General features: G+C 45.8%; 1 protein-coding gene across 1 annotated transcript in view; it reads right to left on the reverse strand.

The window, feature by feature from the left end:
* tmem121 (transmembrane protein 121) overlaps positions 1-1,416 on the reverse strand; it is an 80,593-nt gene extending 79,177 nt beyond the window's left edge. Inside the window, exon 1 of the mRNA XM_033026788.1 lies at positions 1,020-1,416. The gene's annotated coding sequence lies outside the window, so the exon portion shown is untranslated. The remainder of the gene's footprint in view (positions 1-1,019) is intronic.
* Positions 1,417-8,394: the final 6,978 nt, after the last annotated feature.

Raw genomic sequence — 8,394 nt, forward strand, 5'->3', positions numbered from 1 at the left:
CTCACACACCCCTGTCCTGTAAAGAACCAGTGGTTCCACTGCCAGGAAGCAAGATCGGGCTGGGTGGATTTAGCGCCATTTCCATCGCATGTACTTTGCGCTTTGACCTGCTGCCCACCACCGTGCTTAACGAAGAAATGCATTGGAACAAAACTTTGCCGCGGCTTTTAGTGTCGGTGGCGATTTTAGAAGCCACAACGTCTGAAAACTCCCCCTTCTGCAAACTACACATACAAACCCTTCTCACCCCGCATCGCCACCTCCAACCCCCCCCCCCATCTAAAACCTCCTGCAACAAACTGCGGGTGTGTTAAGTGAAAATAGACACAAAAAGCTGGAGTAACACAGCGGGTCAGAGAGCATCTCTGGATAAAAGGAATAGGCGACGTTTCGGGTCGGGACCCTTCAATTGTCACATAATTGTTGCGTTAACAAGTTATTTTTAAAAAAAAATTAAAATTGAGGACAAATCATAATCCACCGTGAAGCCTAACCGGGTATGATTTGAACAGCCACAGTAAAGCATAGCATTGAAATCTCTTTTTCATATTTTTTCTGTGGTTCTAAGTAGCAACAGCATAACACACACATAAGTTCAAACGCTTTCTAAGCAGCTCCAGACAGAGATATCAGCTCATCTGACAGCCATTCCCCCATCGCCCCCTTACTGATAGCCCGTTGGACATTTTGGAGATTCCCTTCAGCGATGTACGCAGATCGCAATAGTCAGGGATCCCTCTGAAAGGGACAGAATTCCTCAATTCATCTCCCACAATCCCGACAGAATGCTGAAATCAGAACTGTCGCCGGGGCTGGATTACGGGTGGGAGATACGATACAACTGGGTCGAGTTATCCGGGCGAAATCTGCGAAGGAAAAATGCTTTGATTGCTTGCATTTTGAATAGAATCACCAATGGTTGTAATTTTGGGGGGAACTGGACATTTCCTGCTTAGATCCTCGCGCTGTGTAACCACTCAGCTTCAGCCGATCCAAGTAAAATTGCAATTCTGTCTTACCCGATGTCTTGCTTTTCTCCTGGAGAATTCAGTGCGCTGCCGAATGTGCCCTCGATGAAAAGCTAATTGTAACCTTCCCTCCCCGAGCGAAAGGAAGCCGGCTGGATAGATTTCCTGTGTTGGATCGTGACATTGAGAGAGGGAGAGAGAGAGAGAGAGAGAGCGGCGGGATCCTGAGCTGGGGGTTTGTCTCTCTCGGATCAGAGAGACCCTTCTCAAATCATCACCTCTCTCTCTCTCTCTCGTTAATCAACAATACATTAACTGCCGACATGTCTCCGTTTATTTCTGCTCGCCACTGCTGAGCACTACAGAACGAAGCAAGGCGCTGACTCCCGGTGGTGGTAATTTGTCAGCAATTCGTTTGTACGGAAGACTGTCACGTTGTCCTGCAACTGGCAAAATCAGTGCCTCCAGCCCTCCATCCCTTGCTGCCTCCTTTCCCCCTCCTCCCTCCCTCCCTCCCTCCCTCCATCCACACAACCAGTAGCTCTGGCTGAGCGCGGTCTCTTGTGCAGTCGCTTGGAAGATGAATGCTAACGGCATGTTAGTCCAGTGTTCATCCCACGGTGCCCTGGAGGTCAAAGAGAGAGAGTTTAAAATTAGACAAGTCGGTGATTCTTGCCCAACACTTCAAACCGTTGGCCAAGTTTTTTGTGTGTGCTTTGATTCACCATAAATGGGCCCGGATTCCTTTCAATCCCATTTGTATAAACGACGCAGGAACAAAACAAACCCGGAATCTGTGGGATTAATAAAGCGGTGGTGGAGGAGGGGGAAAGTTCCATCCACTTGGACCAGCTCTTGGGAAGGTCTAGATTTCTGAAGGTTTGTCCAGAGGCCCGTTGTGCGTAATGCCAGGAGCTCCCTCTTCAAACTGAAAGGAGCAGAGGCAGACAGACCGGGAGAGAGAGAGAATGCGGGCTGATAATAGTGCTAAAGCTCATTCTTGAGGGTTTATTTCTTGTACGGTCGGTAGAGTTATGGCAAGATGAAGGCTGCATCTGCCCACAATTAGAAAGGAAATGAAAGACAAATGTTCCGTAAACCCAGGACATTACGGAGATTATTGTTACTGCCACTGAATTGTCGACACGCTGGGAAATGCCGCAGACAAGTTATGCACTGCGAACTCCCAGAAACAGGATGGGATATTAACTAAATAATCCACTTCAGTTATATTGATTGAGCGCTAACTATTGACTGGGCTGCCATAGAGATCTCCCCGCACTGGCATTGATACCGAGGTATCTTTCGGCTGAGAGAGCAGATGGAACTTTCATATCAATGTTCTCCAAAATCTCTCCTCATTACTAGTGCTCCAACCCAGGCAATGTCCACCAATGCTAGGTATGAACAGTGAATTCTCTAATTTCAAGTAACCCTTACATTCCCTGCCTCCCCCCCCCCCCCCCCCCCCCCCTCACTCCCCCACCATAGTCATCCCACTAGTTCCACTGTTCCCATCCGTGTATCCCTCGTTATCACCGCTTCCCCAGTCAACAAGGGGCCGTTATGGTCTCCACCCTTCCTTGGTCATCAGTTGTTGGCCTCTCTTTGTTCTGGCCTTTTCTCGCCTCCAGTTCCCTCCCCTATTCTGTCAGTCTGAAGAAGGGTCAAGACCCAAAACGTCAACCTCCCTTTTTCTCCAGAGATGCTGCCTGACCCGCTGAGTTACTCCAGAACTTTGTGTCTAATGTCCACAAATGAATCTTCTTTACTCTGCATGCTCTCCATGCAGTCATATATTTCTTATAGTGCAATGACCAGAACTGCACACAATGTTCCAAGTGCTATTTATATCATGTTTTCTAAAGTTGCAGGATAACATCCCAACTCTTCATGGTCAAATTTTATGTTCTTGTCAATGAAGGCAAGCACATCATTTGCCTTTTTCACCACCCTATTGATCACTGTTAGCACTTTCACAGAACTATGGAGTTGGACCTCTTGGTCTCTCTGTCATCAACATTCCTCCACGCCTTATTAATTGTTACATGTACATTATCGACAAAATGTATCAATTCAAGACAAATCTCTTGTAGATGATGAAAAAATGTTGAGGTGACAGAAGGTGAGTTACTTGCCTTTGGATACCCAACTTCTTAAGCCCCTGTCCCATAGGAGACCTAAACAGCAACCTCTGGTGACCTTGCCCGCCACCCAAAAAAAATCTAGGTCGAGGGGACCTGCAACCTCCTACCACCTCCCACGCATATGTTGAACACCTTCCTCGACTATGAAGAAAACAGGCTTCGACTAGACCTGCGACTAAAAAATGATCGATTTTTAAAACGGCAACCTATTTTTGGTCAAGGCCGGTTTTAATCATGATGAAAAAATAGAAGCAACCTAAATGAAGCCTCGACCAAGCGGAAACCACTTTCGACCATTAGGGAGAGAGACCAAAACCTCCGGTGACCTCATAGAAACCTTGGGTGGCGGGCAAGGTCACCAGAGGTTGCTGTTTAGGTCTCCTAAGTGGGACAGGGGCTTTACATGCATTTGTAGGCACAGTCATAGAGTGGAGAAACAGGCCTTTCAACCCAACATGCTCACAACGACCAACATCTCCCATCTACACTAGTCCGACCTGCCTGCATTTGGCCCAATTCCCTCTGAACCTATCTCATCCATGTATCTGTCTAAATGTTCTTTGAATGTTCGTTCCATACGCCCACCACCCTTTGTGTAAAAAAGTTACTCCTCAGATTGCTATTAAATCTTTCCCCCCTCGCCTTAAACCTATGACCTCTGGTTCTCAATTCCTCTACCATGGGCAAGAGAATCTGTACATTTACCCAATCTATTCTTCTCATGATTTTGTACACCTCTATAAGATCACCCCTCATCCTCCTGTGCTCCAAGGAATAGAGTCCTTGCCTGCTCAACCACTCCCAATAGCTCAGGTCCTCATAATATCATCATAATTCTGCTCAGAACCCTTTCCTGCTTGACAGCATCTTTCCATCCTCCTCTTTCCATTGCATGGCGCCCAAAACTGAACACAATACTCTAAATAAGGCCTCATCAACATCTTATATAACTGCAATAGGACCTTCAAACCTGACTGATAAAGGCCAATGTGTTGAAAGCCTTTTTGACCACCCTATCTACCTGTGATACCACTTTCAAGGAGCTATACACCTGCAATGCCATGACCTTCACGTGGCTGATCTTGTTAAACCTTATTGTTGCTATCTCAGGATGTCATCAATAGGAAACTCAGCAACTGCCACACCACTGAAAGCCAAGGAGGGATAGTTAGTCTCTCTCATGTTGCAGATGCTCATTGCCTGGCACCATTTTAATGTGAATGTTTCCTGCCACTTATCAATCCATGATTGAAGGTTATCTAGGCCTGCTGCGTGCAGGTACAGGCTGCTTCTTCCGCTGAGCATGTTGTGAATGTAATTGAACATTGTGCAATCATCTGCAAACATCCCCACTCTTGACCATACAATGTAAGGATGGATTAGAGTCATAGAGTCATAGAGTGATACAGTGTGGAACAGGCCCTTCAGCTCAACTTGTCCACACCGGCCAACATGTCCCAGCTACACTTGTCCTACCTGCCTGCGCTTAGTCCATATCCCTCCGAACATGTCCTATCCATGTACTTGTCTAATTATTTCTTAAATGTTGGGATAGTCCCAGCCTCAACAACATCCTCTGGCAGCTTGTTCCATACACCCACCACCCTTTGTGTGAAAAAGTTACCCCTTAGATTCCTTTTCAATCTTTCCCCCTTCCCCTTGAACCTTATGTCCTCTGCTCCTTGATTCCCCTACTCTGGGCAAGAGATTCTGTGCATCTACCCAATCTATTCCTCTCATGATTTTATATACCTCTATAAGATCACCCCTCATCTTCCTGCGCTCCAAGGAATAGAGACCCAGCCTACTCAACCTCTCCCTATAATTCAGACCCTCTAGTCTTGGCAACATCCTTGTAAATCTTTTCTGAACCCTTTCAAGCTTGATAATATCTTTTCTATAACATGCTGCCCAGAACTGAACACAATACCCTAAATGCAGTCTCACCAACGCCTTATACAATTGCAACATGACCTTCCAACTTCTATACTCAATACTCTGACTGATGAAGGCTATTATGCCAAAAGCCTTTTTGACCACCTTATCTACCTGCAACTCGACCTTCAAGGAACCATGCAACTGCACTCCTAGATCCCTCTGCTCTACAACACTCCCCAGAGGCCTACCATTCACTATGTAGGTCCTGCTCTTGTTAGACATCCCAAAATGCAACACCTCACACTTTTCTGTGTTAAACTCCACCAACCATTCTTCAACCCATTCCTTGATGAAGCAGTTGACGGTGGATGGCCCTGGAGCCCTATCCTGAGGAACTCCTGCAGTGAGGTCGCAAGGCTGGGATGATTGACCTCTGACAACCACACCACACTTCCATTCTACAAGGTATGACTTAAACCACTGGAATATGTCTTCTCAATACTCATTGATTTCGGTCAGTTTTACCAACGCTACTTGACGTCAAACTTGGCTCCAATGCTGCCTTGGTGTCAAGCATGGACACTCTCACCTCAACTCCGGAATGTAGCTCATTGGAGCAAGGCTGAGATGAGGTCTGGTGCTGATGGTTCCCAGTAAAACCAAAGCTTGGTACAGGGAGGAGATTATTGGTAAGTGATACTTTATAGATAAATAGATAGATACTTTATTGTCACATGTACTATGAAGGTACAGTGAATACAGTGCATACAAAGTACACAAAAGAGTCACCGCAAGGCACAGTTTATAGCACTGTTCAGAAACTTTCCATCAGATTGAAGGTAATTAGCAGGATAGGATTGGTCCTGCATTTTTGAATTGCATGTAGCTGGGTATTTTTCCACCGTTGAATAGATGCCAAAATTACGACCGAATTGGATCAGCTTGACTGGAGGTACAGCTAGTTCTGAAGAAGGATCTCGACCCAAAATGGCACATATCAATGTTCTCCAGAGATGCTGCCTGACTTGCTGAGTTACACCAGCACGTTGTTTCATTTTGTGTATGAATCAGCACCTTGTTCCTTGTTTCTACCCTAGTTCTGAAGCGCAAGTCTTCAGCAACTGTATTGAGATGTGGTGAGGACCCATGGTGCTACTGTGTCTTGATATCATTTGGAGAGTATCATACCAGCTGAGGGCTTGTATCTGCAATCATGGAGACCTCTGGAGAAAACTGAGGTAGACAATCCACTCACCGCTTCTGGTTGCAAATGGTTCAGCCTGGATTTAGCACTCACTTGCTGGGTTGTTTCATTGCTGATGCCAGGAGTATTCTTGCAGCTTCCTCTTCTTATAAGCTGTTTAATTGTTCTCCGCTATTCAAGACTAGGTATCGTAAGACTGCAGAGCCAGTCCTAGGGGGCAGCACATTGGCTCAGCGGTAGAGTTGTGGCCTTGCAACGCCAGAGACCTGACTACAGGTGCTGTCTGTACGAAGTTTATACATTCTCCCTGTGACATGTGTGGGTTTTCTCTGGCTGCTCCAGTTTCCTCCCATTGGTTAATTGGCTTCTTTAAAATTGTAAATTGTCCCTAGTGCATAGGGCAGTGCTGGTGTATGGGTGATCTCTGGTCGAAGGGCCTGTTTCTGCATAATAGCTGTCTAAAGTCTAAAACCCCGATCTGATGCATTGGTTGTAAAATTCCTTAGCTCTGTATAGTGCATAATGTTTTTTGCAGTTCAGCATGCATCTGGTCCTGTATTGCAGTGTAACTGGTTAGCACCTCGTTGTAGGTATGGTCTCTTCATTATATGAGGTTTGATCACTTGGATTCACAGCAGTCAATATCCCATCTTCATACTCAGGACTCTGTCCAAGATAATGAATGGCGTTTAATAGAATTGACATAGAGCGGATCTGACAGTCACTCAATTACCAGGCATTGATCATCTCCAGCAAAGCACAGACTTGGTATTCAACATCTTTACAAGCTCGAAAGGGTTCAGAAAAGATTCATGAGGATGTTGCCAGGACTAGAGGATGTGAGCTTTCGGGAGAGATTGAGTAGGCAAGGTCTTTATCCCATGGAACGCAGGAGGATGAGGGGGGTTAGAGTCATAGAGTGATACAGTGTGGAAGCACGCCCTTCGGCCCAACTTGCCCACACTGGTCAACATGTCCCAGCTGCACTAGTCCCACCTGCCTGCATTTGGTTCATATCCCTCAATGTACCCATCTAACAGTTTCTTAAATGTTGGGATAGTTCCAGCCTCAACTACCTCCTCTGGCAGCTTGTTCCACACATCCACCACCATTTGTGTGAAAAGTTTCCCCTCAGATTCCTATGACGTCTTTTCCCCTTCACCTTAAACCTATGTCCACTTGTCATCGAATCACTTACTCTGGACAAGAGACTCCATGCAAAATATGAGGTACTGTTCCTCCAACTCTTCTGCATAAACCAGCATCTGCAGTTCCTTCCTACACAGGAGGAGAATTAGACCATTCTGTTACATCTTCTACCTCGCTGTTATTTTCAGAGCTATCCCCATATCCCTATTCTTCCAACACCTAGCAGTGACCTAGATTTTGAATGTAATGGCTGAGTTCCCATGGTCCTCTGGGGCATAGAATAGCAAAGATTTGCCACCCAATTTCCTGACTTTCCAGACTTCCCCTTATAGCGCCTGTTATGAACTCCTTAACCTGGGACACGTTCTCCCTGCAACAGGCCTGTAAGTATATTGCACACCCAGTGCGCTCACCCCTCTTCCTATGAACTCTGGAGAATCAAGGCTTAACTATTCAATCCTTCCCTATATGACAGACCTGCCATACCAGGGAAAAGTCAGGAGAATGAGGGCTGTGAATGGCTTGATTGTAATCATGTATTGTCTTTCCGCTGGATGGTTAGCACGCAACAAAAGCTTTTCACTGTACCTTGCTATACGTGACAATAAACTAAACTAAACTAAACTCGAACCATTGCTGGACTGTCTCTGTAGCAATGATGTCCTCTTTCGGTAACAAGGCCAACACAGAACTTATCCTCTCACCACAGCATTGTTAATTCAATAAGATACCCCCTCCTTTGTACTCGAATCTACTCGCAATACTGGCCATTTGTCTTCCTGATCACCTGCTTCACCTGCATGTTAACCAACAATGATTTGTCTACAAAGACACCCAGGTTCCTTTGAACATCAATATTTCCAAAGCACTCAAAAGCAGCTCAACAATTCTGTTTCTTTTCAACCGAAGGAGTTGTCTGGCACATTATTTAGACGCTATGCCTCTGCAGAGAAGCTTATGTCAGAATGTTGCCTGACTAATCTGTGGCATTACTCCATGTTTAGATACAGGTCCCGTGTTTTTGTGACAAGGACTTTGCAAGGTCAAC

This window comes from Amblyraja radiata, chromosome 9, assembly GCF_010909765.2.
Source record: "Amblyraja radiata isolate CabotCenter1 chromosome 9, sAmbRad1.1.pri, whole genome shotgun sequence".
NCBI lineage: Eukaryota > Metazoa > Chordata > Chondrichthyes > Rajiformes > Rajidae > Amblyraja > Amblyraja radiata.